General features: G+C 34.7%; 1 pseudogene; it reads right to left on the bottom strand.

Moving 5' to 3' along the window:
* Positions 1 to 11809: 11809 nt before the first annotated feature.
* LOC145163041 (berberine bridge enzyme-like 8 pseudogene) lies at positions 11810 to 13402 on the bottom strand (annotated as a pseudogene).
* Positions 13403 to 14704: the final 1302 nt, after the last annotated feature.

The raw sequence follows: 14704 nt of genomic DNA, 5'->3' as shown, positions 1-14704 counted from the left end.
ACCAAATTTCTTACACTTGCACACACGAAGACATATGTCCAAGAGATCTTTGATTCAACCCATCAAGATTTAGATATATCAAAATTCTGTGTTAATGATCTGACATCATGAGGCCATGATGAAAGTGAAACCCAACTTTCTATCTTAGTAAGGAATTGACGGGGAATTATGTTCCAGATTTGATGAAACATTTGTTTCAGTACCATTTTTCGAAACTCAAAATCATATTCCATTCTTATGAGTGATCTTGATCAAACTATCGAAGCCCACGATGTTTGTTACCCAACAAGATCCAGAACAAATATTTTTTTTTTCGTGAATATGATTTCTGTATGAGTTTCATTTGCTTTCAAAGTTACTATCCACATACTTCAAAGCATACTTGTCACTGACTACACTGGTCAAACAAGTAATTTCTGTTACAATTACTCACCTTATGTTTAGGATGATATGTAACGAAATTATAAACCACCCAATAAGCCTAACAAAAGAAGCCTTTCGATACTTCTCAATAAGTATTCGATTGTAATTCACGGGAACATACACAAGCAGTTGATTATCTCTCTTGATAATTAATGAAGCAACCTTTTCCCAGGGTTTCTCTGCTTTTGTGTCGAAATTTTTTAACATCACAGATCCAAATTTTTCGTTAAATTTGTTTCTTATCTTTTCTTTGGCACACTGCACACACGAAACCCTTGAGGTTCTGAGTACTACCAACTCAGGATGATGACTTCGACAGTCTAGCAAATGACTTCGTCTCTAAACCCAAAGACGAAAGAGCTTAACCTCCATCCGAAGGTCGATGACAGTTACTATTCCTTGAGGTGACACGAACAGACTGTCTGATGAGACGTTTTGTATCCAGTCCTGGTTTCAAGGCGGTGTAACAGTTACTTTTTGACGCATGGCAACTTTATTGGCAGACTGGTGCGACTTTCAAGGTGCCACGTCAGATCTCAATTAATGCTTATCCCACGTTCAATTCAAATTCAGGGTTACATATAACAAGGGTATTTATGGGTTCTTTGTCTCTTTACGCTCACAAAAGAAAACAAATACCCAAATTCTCTCTGTTCTTCAAAGCTTCAAACCCCTAATCATGGCTGGCGTTGATTCTGCTTCTCGAACAACTGAAGACATCACTTCTCAACCAATAATGAAGATTCAAAGCACCAATTATCAAGTGGAAGGGGATGTGTCTCTATATCCTGAAGAATTGAACATGTTAATTGTCGCATTGAAGAGTTCTGTTCTTTCAAAGGCGATGTTCAACTCGTTCGCCGTTCCTCTCTCATAGCTTTCATAGGCATGATCCACTGCTATATATAGCAAAGCAATGGATATCATCACCTTTCAACTGGTGAATGACAAGAAAATCTGTTTGTCCAAGAAGATCTTTTGCTAGATTCTTGACATTCCCAATTCTCAACTTGTTACTGATCTCACTTATGCACAAGTTGTTCACATGTTTAATGAGATGGGTCATCAACCCCCACTCACGAAGATTAGTGATTTCAAGAAGTCAGCTCTTCCAACTGTTTGGAATTTTGTTTGGAATTTTTCTTCGATGCTTAACTGGTCGAAGTGTTGGATTAGACAAAGGTCGCATGGAGGTTTATCCGATGGTGGCAGGCTTGTACTATGATCTTTCTGTCGACTACTCTACACAACTGTGGAAGGAATTCCAAAAGAGTGTCGAAAACACGAATGTGGTTCAAGGCATTTCGTGTGCTAGGTATTGGAGTTTGATACTTGGTTATTTCTATGAAAAAGAAGGAATTGTTGTACCTGCTGATGAGGAAAGAGCTGAGTTTATGAAGTATCACTTCCCAAAGGAAGTTTCGGATGATATGGAAGTATTCACACACATTGCCAGGATTCCTGATGCAATGCTAAAGAGGGTTGAGACAACAAATTCAGTGTTGGTTGAGTACTTGAAAACCATCAATCCTGATGTTGAGAATGGAAAGTTATTGTCGAAAGAAGTGGCTGGTCCTTCGAAGAAATCAAAACGTTCTAAGAAGGATGCAAAGGCTACACCTGAGAAAGCCAGTGCACGAATCCAAGCTGTCCCCAAAGAAGCCTGAGACGGCCGCAGTGAATGTTTCGACTGTTTTCATCAAACCAGTAGAACCTGTTGATGATACTCTAGTTACAGAGAAAATTCCTTCAAAATCTGGTTTTTTTCGAAGATTAAAGAAGAGGACTAGGGGTTCACGAAAATCTTCAGAGGGTTTATTAAAATCTTCTCCTTCAAATGTTTGTAAACCACAACTTTCTCATCAAGGAGTCATTTTTTGTGAGGTTCCAGCTCCAGTTTCGCCTTTGTCAAAGAAACGTAGAGCTAAAGACGTGGCTAAACACATTTCAAAGAAAAAGAAAAGGCAACGAAAGTTGGTTATACAAGAGGACTCATCCGAAGAAGAAACAGTTCCTGAAACACCATAAACAATTATTTTTCAATCTGTATCTACTCCTACGAAGACTACTGTCATACCACCCGAAGTTTCATTAACTGAATCACATACTGAGGAGGTTCAAACTTTAGGCATTTTTACACACGTATCTGATACGGATGTAAATGTCAATATGGGTGAGGGAGAGTCTAACAAAGAAGTTGGTGCTACAACTCAAGGTATTCCTGCATCTTCGATAACAGATACTTTTATGTCATTACCTCCTTTTATTGTTCCGAATACTACCAATTCACCTACATTTGAAAACATTCTTCATCAACCCTTTACAACTCTTTTTCCATCTCAATCCACTAATCCACCCAAAATCGATTCACCTGTTAAAAGTTCACCTGTTGTTGAAACTGATACCGACAACGAAGGTTTTGGAGGCATGTTTGAAGATTTGCAGTTTGATGATGAAGAAGACAGCTTTCCTGATCATATGTTGATGACGATGAAACAATTCAAGATTCTCAACAAGAAATTGAATTCTATTCTTCAATCTCAAGCAGATTTGAGGAGTAGTTCGTCTGTGTCCAGTATGGAAGTTGATAGTTTGTTGAAAACCTTCGAAGCAAAGGTGGTGAGTAAAGTTTTTGGAATGGTTCGAGACTCAGAGATTAGACTCTTGGAGAAGGTTGATCACAATAATCAGAATGATGAGTTAAGAGTGAATTCTCTAACTTCGATGTTTAGAGGGGAGGTGAAAGAATTCAAGAATTTGGTGAAGGAACGACATGTGTTATTCGTTCAGGATGTAAAGAAAGTTAGGGAGGATGTGAATTTGCAAATTCAGGAGCTTCGTCAAGATATGCAAAAGGATATTACAATTGTGCAAAGGGATTATGCTTCGATCAATCAAAAAGTTGACATTATTTGTGATGCTGTTACCAAATATGTCAAGTTATACGAAGATTTGAGTCCTCAACTTACTCAACTTTCTACAACGGAAAATCAAAATTTTATGGAAGTGCTCAAGCTGCTGAAGGAGTTAAAAGATTCAACTGTTAAATTAGTTTCATCTTCATTGATTACTCCGGAATTTTTGTCTCATAAGTTCGTTCATTTTGAAGCCATTTTACACAAACAATTCGCTCCTCTTTCTCACATTTTGAGCCTTCTTCCAACGAATGCCCCACCTGTTTTCACAGGGGTGCAAGGGGGAGAGAAGAATGTTGGTGGTACAAAGGCTGGTGGTGAAGATTTGCATGCAGATGCAAAGGTTGTTGGAACGGTGTTTTCTTCGAATATTCCAATAACAAAACCAATCATGTCAACAGCTGGACCAGTTACTTCGACTGTTGTGACAACAATGCCAATTTCAACGAAGCCAATTTCAAGACCAATTTCCAAAGGAATTGTGATTGGGGAAGGTGGCAGCAGTTCGAAGCCTAAGGAAGTTGTGGATAATTCCTCCGTTAAAGACAAAGGCAAAACGATTATGGTCGAAAAGTCAAAGGAGGAAAAGAAAGCTGAAGCAGAGGCTGAGGATGAAAAGCTACGAACTGTGCAAAGCATAATGCGACTTCGTGCGAACGATCCACCTGGAATAAACAAGGATGATCCTTCAAAGCATTACAACTATGAAATGATAGAGTCGAAAGTTGCATATAATAATATGTATGCTTTTGAAAAGAAGCCGAAGCAGAACTATATTGTTCTCAACACAGACATGAGTCAATTGGATTTTCCCATTAATGAGATGATGTTTATTATGGCTCAGTACAAAATAGCTGAGAAGTTTGACAATGATGATGAGTACACATACATGAAGATCAGATTTCATGCTATACTTGGAAAGCTTCCAGAGGAGATTTGGTCACTAGTGAAGATAAAGAAGGTGATAAGTATAAATAGGGATGTGTTATTCGAAAATATGATGCAGAATCTTCGCTTCATTGTTTCGAGGGCAAATGGGCAAGTTTGTGATTTCTCAGTGGCAGATTTTCCTTTGATGAACTTGTATGATCTGATACAAGTTGCATTATTGTTAAAGGATAAAGATGCTTCATATCTTCGAGAAACTGATCCTGAAGTTTTTCGACTTGGGCTGGCTCACATCAAGATTTTTATTGACAATTATTATGAGTGTTTAGCACTTACAGATGTTGAGTTAGCTACTGCAAAGGGATTGACAGTAAAAGTGCCAATGGAACTTCCTTTAACTCAACCTGAGTTGAAGAAGTATGCAGACGGAGAAATTTGTTTGAAGCCATTTGGTTTGGTATTTGCTGGGAAGGATAAAAATGGGAAAGCAAAAAGATTCCTATTTCAAGCTTCCGAAGTGGAAAGATACACAACATCCCAATATACGAATTTCATTGTTCGTATGAATAGCTGCAAGAAGAATAACGAAGGAGATAAGAAGGAGCTGAAGAAGATTATCTCATGGTACACTGAGATTCGAAGGGTTATGCTGTATGCTATACATATACTCTTGAACTGACGAAGGTCGACATTATTACAAAGGGGGAGATTGTAAGGGTCGAATTTAGTTGTAATATGTCGAAGTCTTTTGGACCCTTCGTATGTTTGTTAAGTTTATTTACTAAGGTGTATTTCGTACGAAGCTTAAGTGTCAATGCCTTAGTATTTTTTGTATGCTTTCACTGTTCCTATAAATATGGAACTTTACTAGAGTTAGATAAGAGTCCTTTACAGAACCTGTCTATTTTTTCTCTGTAAATGTTGAAAGCATAAATGAGCAGAAACCAGATCTTATTTACATCGTTTGTTCAATCTGCATTCGTTTTACTCTGATTTTGATTAATACTTAATTCTACAATTCATCATGTATGGTGGATGGTCATTAGCCGAACGGAATTGATTGGACAACCACTTAAAAGTATAATGCTATTAAATTACTAGAACATTTTTTATAAGTCCCAACTCTAGTTACTTTAGGAAAAATGTGAAGTGTATGCTAATTCATGAAAACGCACATCATTCCTATATGAGTCATTAGTGGAGCATGTGTGGTTTACCGACACACTAATTCGGGAGTATAAAGATGAAATGATGAAACAAATCGTGTTTATAATTATTGGTGGAGTGTGTATGGTTAACCGGAACTTCAATGAGAGATTATAAATCGATCGAGGGTGTTTGGGCGGGTTTGCATGGTGATTCACATCTTAATTGTGATCCTCGGCATCCCAGTCACAATCGGTAAGAGCATAATCAATATTAAACATGCCATTGATAAGATTCAATGAATCTCAAAAGATCTAGGAGTTTCATGTGATTGAAATCGATGAAATGTTCTACCTACCTAAAATAGATTCGAATTTGATTACGACATCCCTCTTCAAAGTTCGAATAAAAAATATGGATGCTAGCCTTAATTTAAATTTTGGGTTAATAATTAAGGATTAAAATCAACTAACTTGAATTCTCTCTTCTCCCAATATTAGATGTCAAATCATAACAATGATGGTCTTCCTCGTTCTTTGGGAAATATTTTTCCTCAGTCATCTAGAGATGGCCTTCCACATTCTGATCAAGGTGAAAATGTCTTCCCTTATTTGGCTAATGGTGGAATTGGACATCGTCCTTCTTTAACTCTTCCACATCCTCCTTCAGTGACTCTCTCAACATCACAAGTTGAAAGATATGAAACAACTCAAGCCCTTTGGTATGTAATCATGAAGATGGAAATTTTGTGTGTGTGCACGTTCTAAAAATGAAATCGTACATTGACAAGTTGGAAAGGATGGGTGTCGTATTCCCAAAGGAACAAGCTAATGATTTGGTTCTTGTTTCTCTTCTTGAGACATATGGTCAGTTCATTAAGAATTTTCATATGAGGAATTTTGATGTGACCATAATTGATCTCACCTATATGTTGATGGTTGCTGAAGCAGAAATGCTTAAGAACACAACAAAAGCAGAAATTCTTATAGGGTCCAATTCCAATAATTTCATGGACATTGACAATGGTAACGTTAGTGATCTAGAAAAGATTTCTCTTCCCAATTGAAAGGGATCAACCAAGGTCAAATCGTCTGATCGTATGGTAAAGAAAAAGGATCGTTCTGAGATCATTCCACATGTTGACCTCAATGAGTCCATTTGTTTCTACTACCAACTGAAGGGACATTGGAAGCGAAGCTACCCAAACTACCTGAAAGATCTTAAAGATAGTAAAGTCAAGTCGTGTGACTCTACTTCAGGTACATCCATTATCTAAATCCATAAGTTCATATTCTTAGAATCTTAGTACCTATTGGAATGATCACATTTTTATGGTATTGCAGGATCTAAAAGAAAGAAGGAAGCTTAAGCTTAGTGAGCTAAACCTGATTGTGGAAAATGGACTTTTGTCACACGGTTCAATGGTCAGAATTTGGAGCTACTTATAGGGAATTAGGAAAATTTAATAGATTGCTATTAATATTTTTGAAGATGTTTAGAAATATACTTTTCATTTCATGCATTGTAAGGAGAAATTCCAAAATTTTCATTTATTTCAAATAAAAGCGATGTTTTGGTATACGTAGTTTGCTTATCTTATTTCCTTGAAATGACATTAATGAAAGTGTTGGTTATGTTTCTAATAATAGCAATATTAATTGAGGATTTGATTCTTATGATATCACTTATGTTATTGTCATATTTAACCAAGTGGAAAGAAATCTCATCACCAACTAAATAGATATTTGGAATTGTACAATTCGAATTGTATTATATATTAGAATCTTGTTCATTGGAAAATTATGACCTAAACCATTGTTCACATGTTTATGTAAGGCAAGTGAAAGACTATTGGATCTAGTACGTGTTGATATGCACTCTTCAGATCCACACAAGGGACAATAAATCTATTCGTCATGATTTATTGATATTTCAGAAAATATGGTTTTATTTATAAGATAAACATAATTCTAATACTTTTGAAAAGTTCATGAGTAGCAGAATGAATGGAAAATCTATTAGGCAGAAAGATAAAAGATTCTCCAATATGAAAAGAAAGGAGGGTTTTTTAGTATCATGTTTTATGATCATCTTAGTAATCATGGAGTTGTATCACAATTAATCCTCCAAGGACATCTTAGTGTAATTTTATGACTAAGAAGAGGAATCTAACATTGTCAGAAATGGTTCGATTAAAAGATGAGTCATACTTTGTTCCCAATCAAGTTTTAGAGCGATGCTCTAGTAACTATGAATCGTATCTTGAAACTCATTTCAAATTAAGAGGGATGATAACACTTCGTAATATGTGGAGTAATAATGTTTTCTTACTCTAGCACATTTAGAATTGGAGTTGTGATGTTTCTTTGATCGAAAACAAAAGATAAATTGAGACTTATTCTATGAAGTGTTTTCTTTTTGGAAATTCATACAAACTTTTGAAAATTGGTTTTAGCTCGTCAATGAATGATTTTGAGATAAAACTTATATGTCAAGAAGTCAGTGGGATTCGTATTGATCTTGAGATTTTCAAGAGTCAACTGACAATGATCCTTTTAGTTATCACTAGCAAGTGACCTGAGGTTGATAACCTGTTGTGTTTATTGACACATTCTAATTTATGTTAACTTCCAGTTGAGTGGCCAATGTCTATGAGTTATATGTTCTTCATTTAACTACAAAAGGATAAGCACGTTGGTTACTGAAAGTACACTAATCAACATGGGTGAGCTGCTGACAACATGGAAGCACTGGTGGGCCTTTTGAGTTTCCATCAAGCAATAAATTTAGATTAAGCGAAGTTCAGTCCATAAAGGAGAACTATATGTGATTTTGGTTTGCCTTAAAACTTTTCTTATGACTGTAGGTTGGAAATGAGAGTTCTACATCGATGGGAATGTATGCACCTTCGAATCTAGGTGACAGAAAGGTTTCACTCTAATTCATGAAAATGGTTATGAGTAAATACTTTCACTAGTAGATTTTAAGTATCTAATAAAGATCAATACAGATATCGGTTGTATTAATTGCATTCTCAAATTCACAATATGATTACGACATCCCTCTTAATATTTCAAATTGTGAGGAATGGCAAGGAATTGTTTAAACTTTAAGGATATATGTTTATCACGTCTTGAAAAGGTTTGAACACATACACTATCCGCATAAATTGCATAAACTTAAGAAGCCGAATTAGAGGCTTGAAGAAGCATTGTGAAATAGGAATATGCACTTCCATGAGAATGTCAAATGATATTGATTTTTAGAAGTCCAGTTGATTTCTGAGTACTTGTCAAAGCTAGTGGGAGCATAAATGTTATGCTGGTATTACATGTTAACAATAATGTTTGTAGGAAACAATGTCTATGTTTTAGCAAATTGCATAGTTTTGAAAATGTTTCTCTATAGTGGACTTAAGGGAGAGGGCACTCATACTTTGTTACAAATCTAATGGTATTACATGTTGACAATACTGTTCGTAGGAAAAAATGTCTATGTGTTAGCAAATTGCATCATAGTTTAGAAAATGTTTCACTATAGTGGACTTAAGGGAGATGGCACTCATACTTTGTTACAAATCTAATGGTTTAGATTGTACAGTTATAATATTCGATTATTCTATTTTGCAAATGCTTTTAGAATTGTGTGAAAAGGATTAGAATGTCATGTGACTACAGGTATTAAACAAATTGTAAAGAACATTCTGAGGCTTTACCGAAGATTGGTTGCGTGTGGACAATCAGAAGTATGACATTATTTAGAAGGACCATAGTGACACGTTTTGGATTGAGATGATTCTTGGTCTGAATTGATGGTCATATGGGAATATGGAAATGTTTCCAAAATGGGGCGTGTTTGCAAAATCTACATGTGAGTTGGAAACTTTAATGCAAAAGAAGTGTTCAAGGAGTGTATATTGAATATGAGACTTCATAACCATGAACTTGTTTCTAGTAACAAGTTCCAGTAGAACATTATCTAATGTCGAACGTCCAGTCTCTACGAATTAACAACCTTGGCATCACAGAAAGACAATGCATGTAAAGATGAAATTCCATTACATCTTAGATATCGATAAGAATTTGAATTGTGAAATGATCATCATTGGAGTAATATCCAATCGATCTATTCACAAAGGATGGACCATCGAGAGGAATAGTATGCATATTCATAACATGGCATGACTAATTTTATCTAATTCAAGTTGTTAGTTGATTACACGAAACAATATATTATGAATAAATTTGTACTTGTTATGGTGATTAAATAATAAGGATTTATTTATGATCAATGAGTATGATACCATAGTTAATTAATTTATTATTGTGTTTCACTTTCCATGTTTTACTTCCATCGGTAATTTTAATATTATTCAAATTTCCACAGCCGTTTATACTTTTGGAAGTAAGTAGTGAATTAAGATTGTCATGAATTGATTGTAGATTGTCGATTGAGGTTAAGACATTGAAATTGAAATTGCTACAATATTCATGGTACTTTGAAAATAGAGATTTTAAGTATTGAACAAACCCACGCTTAGAGATTACTTCATGGATTCAATCACAAGTAATTCTAAGACGATAATACTTCTATTCTTAAAGCGCGGATATATATTTCATAATTTACAGATCATTTGTGTAATGGTTTGCTCAAACGCATCTCATAACTGGATGTTATAGACAGTTATTCCATGAGTGATTTGATATGTAAATTTTATGACTATATTAGTCAACGTAATTCATTTTTTTGCCTGAATAACGAAAAGTGATATTTGTGCGCCACTCAGTGATTTGAGTTAGTCTATGAAAAACCAGGCGCCTAGTTCGGACTAAATTGATGTGTTCAATTTTGTAGTCTAAACTAATCATAAATCGAGAAATCGGGAAACATAATAAAAGAACATGAGGTTGATCATTGAATCCATGACTCAGTTCATACGATATCTTGTAGAACGAAGGAATAGTTAATCACTTATCTTAGGGCCAACATTTGTTTTGAATCAGAGTTCGGCAGTGACTTTGGAAAGCACTCTTTGATGTTTAGTTCAAGGTCTATATTTGCACTTGTAGTTACAGACTTATCCAAGTGGAAGACTGTTGAAATAAGGTGTCTAAGCCAGTAACTAAATTGGTATATTTTTGAATTAGAAGCAAAGTTCTTTTTGGGTTGCCATCATGACTAGAAATAGCTAGAAATAATATTAGGATATAGAAGTATAATTTATTAGATTATAATATGATTAATAAACTAATTGGAAATTATGTACAAATGATCTGTTAATATATTATGTGATTAATGTATTAATCAGAAATAGACATTTGATTTGTTAATTTATTATGTGATTAATAAATTAATATGAGATCAATTGTTAAATGATTGATTTGTTAATTTATATGATTAATAAATTAATGTGAAATCAATTACAATTTTTTAATTATTAATCAGAATTAATCTATAATTAATTTGAGATTAATTGAAATTAATTAAATGTGCAAGGATGAATTGTAATTGTTCAATAGTTGAACAAAAAAAGCAATTCTAGAACCCTCCATGGTATAGACCCTCCATGGTATGGACGATTTTGGAGGGTTTCCTAGGGTTTCTGGAAGCCTCCTGGTTGAATAAAAGAAATTAATTTAAATTAGGATTAAATCTATTATTTAATTAATTCAAATTTTGTTTTGCCTGGAAGTTACTTAAACTATAAATAGGACCCATTGGCTTGCAATTTTCATTCAACACATTAACTAAAGGCATAAGAACGAAATTCTCTTCATATCTCCTCACTCCTCCCCATTCTAGGGTTTTGATATTTTGGGTGTGAGCCATTAGAGGCATGATTTTTTTGGTGCTTGCTTTCCAAGGAACTTCAAAAGGATTTGATTTGATTATTTGCTATATATAATAATCAAAAGGTATATAACCTTAATCTTTATGTTAATTTCGATTTTCATAACCTCTCTCTAGAGTTTCTTGATGTTCACAGATTATTGCTATCAATAGAGAAAACATAGATCATTTCTAGATTGCATGTGAACTTAAAGGTTTAAGTGTTTTTTCCGTCACTAAATTAGGGCAATTCCGTCGGTAATCTCCCATGGAATTATTTCCGTCTCGTAGGTAAATTTATTTCTCTAGTAGTGTAAGTATGAGTATTTATCTTGATTAAACACATACTATTACAAACTTATAAAAAAACCAAGGAACTCATTAGTTTATTCATCATTCAAAATGTTCAAGATATATAATGCTTAAAAAAATCAACATCAATGTTCGTATGTTTTTTCAAAGACGGAAAATCGAATTTCAGAAAAATATAATATAATTTTGTTTGTATGAAATACAAGTCAAAATTATATCAATCTCATCTGAATCTGGATGTCATAACCTTGAAAAAGCCATATTCTTATTGACTTGCACACGTCAATTTACTTCCATCAAGATGACAGAGTTGGGATACTTTGCTCATTCCTAAAGAAATTTGTAGGATCAACCCTCGTCTTCACCATCGTTAGCCTCTTGTAATTCGTCTCCTTGAAATACTTGTGCCCATAAACCATTCCTTCAACGTAAGCATTCTTACCATGGCCGTTGAAACCAATGTCCAAATCCCTGTAGTTCAGAAATGCTTCCCTGGGGTTCTTAGAAACAAACGGAGTCATGTAATCATACATCACCCTTGTGAGGTTCAAGTACCGATTCGCTGCTTCAACGCCAAGTTCATCCCAGTTTACTACGTATTGGATCTTCGCTATGTTCCCTGATCGATGGGGAAAAGGCTTTGCAAATTCGGAAATTTCGCTCATTCGTCCACCTTAAGGGCTGAAACCTAACATTTGGTTTTCGAGTTTTTTCATCTTTTCGAATATGGATTCGAATCCCTTTTTGGAAATAGGGTTTTTTACATAATCAGATTTGATCTTGAATGGGTTTAGAAGAGCAGTGGTCGGAGTACCAATGGAGAAGTTTGTGTAGAAAAGAACAGACTCGATCCAACTCATTTCAATACAGTGTGAAATTTGTACCCCTAATTCTGGGAAATCCTTGTTCAGGAGGGTAACAAGAGGTGTAGAGTTTCCGAGGTACAGTGTTGGAAACAAACCAAGTATCGTCTTTTCGCCATTTGAGTTGTTTATCACGTTGAAGGTCATTCGAAGGAAAAGGTTATTATCGAGCTTATGAGCAACTTGTATCCATCGGTGGGCTATGGTGCTTAGGTTCTGCTCGGAGGTTCTTTGTACGTTAAAAACGGTCACAGTGGTAGGAACACGAACCAGTTTGATCTTGTAAGCTACAATCACACCAAAGCTGACACCACCACCACCTGTGATGGCCCAAAAAAGATCTTCACCCATGGATTTCCGATTCAGAAGTTTGCCATTCACATCGATTAACTGAGCATCAACAATATTGTCAACAGAAAGGCCATATTTTCTCATCAAGTTACCATAACCACCACCACTAAAATGGCCACCAACTCCAACAGTAGGGCAAACGCCAGCCGGAAAAGCATGGCTGTTGCTTTTCTCGGCTATTCCGTAGTAGACTTCACCAAGAGTCGCACCAGCTTGGACCCATGCAGTTTCATCTTCAATACTCACGTTTATGGAGCGTAAGTTGAACATATCAACAACGAAAAAGGGTTGGTTCGAATTGGTCACATAGGAAAGCCCCTCATAATCATGGCCTCCGCTTCTGGTTTTCATTAGCAGGCGGTGTGTTTTGGCGCACACAACAGCTGCTTGAATGTGTGAAGGGTGTAAGGCGGTGATGATTAAGATGGGCTTGGGAGTCGTGGATTCAATGAATCGAAGATTACGGATGTAAGCTTGCAAGACTGATGGAAATGAAGAGTGACCGGGTGTGTAAAGTTGTCCACTGATCGGAAAAGCAGGGTCGGATTGGTTGTTTAGACATTGGGTGAAGCGATCTGTAATGGAAGTTGATGTTGCTGAGGAATGGGTAGTGAGCAACACAAGGAGGAGAGGAAAAATGAAAGATTGGAAGTTGAAAGAATAGGTAATTGCCATTTTTGTGATATGGAATGCATGGTGTGAGACATGCAATTTATAAACAAAGCGAATGTAAACCTTCTAATCTGGCCTAGCTACTTAATTAAACTCCCGCCAAAGTTAATAGTCGATGTAGAAATACTATTCTTTACCGTTGAATAATTCTTTTTGCATACTTATACAGGCATAAGATATCATATTCCAACTCTAGAAGTTTTTGAAAAATTAGATGCAATGTTGTGATGCCACGTTGAAATTAAAGGGTCCGGCAAGGGGATATAACTCAATAAAAATATAGTTTGAACATTCGTCATTCATTCGTCCAGCAAAGAAAGTCAAAGGGAATTAAGAGTAAATTGTTACTGGATTACATGGAACTATAGATGGAGCCATATTATTGAATCTTCAGCAAAGAAAGTCAAAGGGAGTTACAGGAAAAAATTAAATTATTACCGAATTACATGAAACTATATATGGAACCATAGGAATCACAGGAAGAGTTAAATTGTTACCGAATTACATGAAACTATATATAGAACATATTTTGAATATTTAAAATGACAAAAATGTCATACATTTTTGTACTGATTATGTGGTTTTTTTGATCGATCCACAACTTGGAGTCAAAACTCTTAGTATTTTGGTAAATGATTGTGATCAAGATTGTATAGAAAATCTTGAGAAAAGAAAGTCAAAGGGAATTACAGGAAGAGTTAAATTATTACCGATTTACATGAAACTATATATGGAACCCTAAGAATTAGGGGAAAAGTTAAATTGTTACCCAATTACATGAAACTATATATGGAACCACCGTAATTACAGAAAGATTTAAATTGTTACCGAATTACATGAAACTATATATAGAACATATTATTGAATATTTAAAATGAAAAAAATGTCATATATTTTTCTATCAATTATGTCGTTTTTTTGATCCACAATTTGGAGTCAAAACTCTTAGTATTTTGGTATCTCATAAACCAGTTTTAAATGATTGTGATCAAGATTGTATAGAAAATCAATTTTAAATGATTGTGATCAAGATTGTATAGAAAGTCTTTGTTTATATCTTTGTATATTGGTGATATACTAACCACATTTTAGGCTCAAAACATTAGAACGTCCGTTAAACTATAATAATTTTATATTTATGACATTAAATTTATAACGATAGGACTTTATAATAGTTTTATATCTATGACATTAAATTAATAACAAATTGGACTTTTATATATATATATATATATATATATATATATATATATATATATATATATGTTCATGTGTTTAAACTAATTATTGTGTTATTGTATGTAT

The sequence above is a fragment of the Lactuca virosa genome, chromosome 3, assembly GCF_052849685.1.
Source record: "Lactuca virosa cultivar CGN04683 chromosome 3, Lactuca_virosa_CGN04683_v6, whole genome shotgun sequence".
NCBI classification, from domain to species: Eukaryota; Viridiplantae; Streptophyta; class Magnoliopsida; order Asterales; family Asteraceae; genus Lactuca; species Lactuca virosa.
This window is presented reverse-complemented; position numbering and strand designations above follow the sequence as displayed.